Below are 1,753 nucleotides of genomic sequence, written 5' to 3'. Positions count from 1 at the left end.
ATCATCAAATTTTGAAAAAAATGGCCAAATTTTGACTTTTCAAGGCTTGAATGCCATTTGATTGGAAATTTTGCAACGAATTCGGAGATGTATGCCGTTCCATAATCGGTCAACTAATTCCTTTGTTTTCGGAAAAATACTGATTATTTTATATCAAAAATTAGGGATCAAAATAAGCTCAAAAAATTGATATTTTAAACAGGTTTTTCTGCCATAATTTCATAAAAAATAGTCGCACAGCCAAAATAATCACTGTTCCGTGCAGCTAATTATCCTAACTTTTGACCCATATCAAATTTTTGAATGTTTACGAAAACTCATATTTTCATGATTTTTTGCATATTTTGGAAGGGGTACCATCATCAAATTTTGAAAAAAATGGCCAAATTTTGACTTTTCAAGGCTTGAATGCCATTTGATTGGAAATTTTGCAACGAATTCGGAGATGTATGCCGTTCCATATTCGGTCAACTAATTCCTTTGTTTTCGGAAAAATACTGATTATTTTATATCAAAAATTAGGGATCAAAATAAGCTCAAAAAATTGATATTTTAAACAGGTTTTTCCGCCATAATTTCATAAAAAATAGTCGCACAGCCAAAATAATCACTGTTCCGTGCAGCTAATTATCCTAACTTTTGACCCATATCAAAGTTTTGAAAGTTTACGAAAACTCATATTTTCATGATTTTTTGCATATTTTGGAAGGGGTACCATCATCAAATTTTGAAAAAAATGGCCAAATTTTGACTTTTCAAGGCTTGAATGCCATTTGATTGGAAATTTTGCAACGAATTCGGAGATGTATGCCGTTCCATAATCGGTCAACTAATTCCTTTGTTTTCGGAAAAATACTGATTATTTTATATCAAAAATTAGGGATCAAAATAAGCTCAAAAAATTGATATTTTAAACAGGTTTTTCCGCCATAATTTCATAAAAAATAGTCGCACAGCCAAAATAATCACTGTTCCGTGCAGCTAATTATCCTAACTTTTGACTTATATCAAATTTTTGAAAGTTTACTAAAACTCATATTTTCATGATTTTTTGCATATTTTGGAAGGGGTACCATTATAAAATTTTAAAAAAAATGCCAAAATTTTGACTTTTCAAGCCTGGATTTTTGAAAAACATGTCAAAATTTTGACTTTTCAAGGCTTGAATGACATTCGGTTGGAAATTTTGCCACGCATTTAGAGAGATGCCATTCATTATTTGCTCGAATAATTTCTTTGTTTTCGTAGAAATACTGATTATTTCATTGAGCATCTACGGTATAAAACTGAAATTCGGTTTGCAAAGCTCAACGCCATTGGAAACCTGTGCTCGATTCCCACTCCGCATTTGTTAAAAGCAAGCCAGACTCCGCTGCGGTTTCACTTCATAAATTTAAGGAGTTATGAGCCGTGACCCAGACGGAAGCGGAATGCAATGCAGGCGAGGTGGCCAGGACGCACTGAGTCCGAAGGGTGGAGGTCAACAGGTAATAACGGTTGCACGATTGGATGGCCCTGACAATTTCTGCTAGATTTACAACGCTAGTAGGAGAGGGCGATATCGGATTACAAGCATACCTCTTACTTTACGTCCCCCTTTTATGGTCGGACAATCGATGTTAGTTGCGCATTGATTTTCGCTGATATCGGAGGAAAGTTCAAGAGTCGCTGGCGGAAGTTCAAAGGCTTGGCTTTAATTGAGTTGCCACTGGGTTCATGCATATGCAGGGCGCAATTAAAAGTGCGCCAAGAA

Source organism: Drosophila erecta, unplaced genomic scaffold (assembly GCF_003286155.1).
Source record: "Drosophila erecta strain 14021-0224.00,06,07 unplaced genomic scaffold, DereRS2 tig00000000-arrow-pilon, whole genome shotgun sequence".
NCBI classification, from domain to species: domain Eukaryota; kingdom Metazoa; phylum Arthropoda; class Insecta; order Diptera; family Drosophilidae; genus Drosophila; species Drosophila erecta.
The sequence above is the reverse complement of the archived record's forward strand: the minus strand, read 5'-3'. Positions refer to the sequence as shown.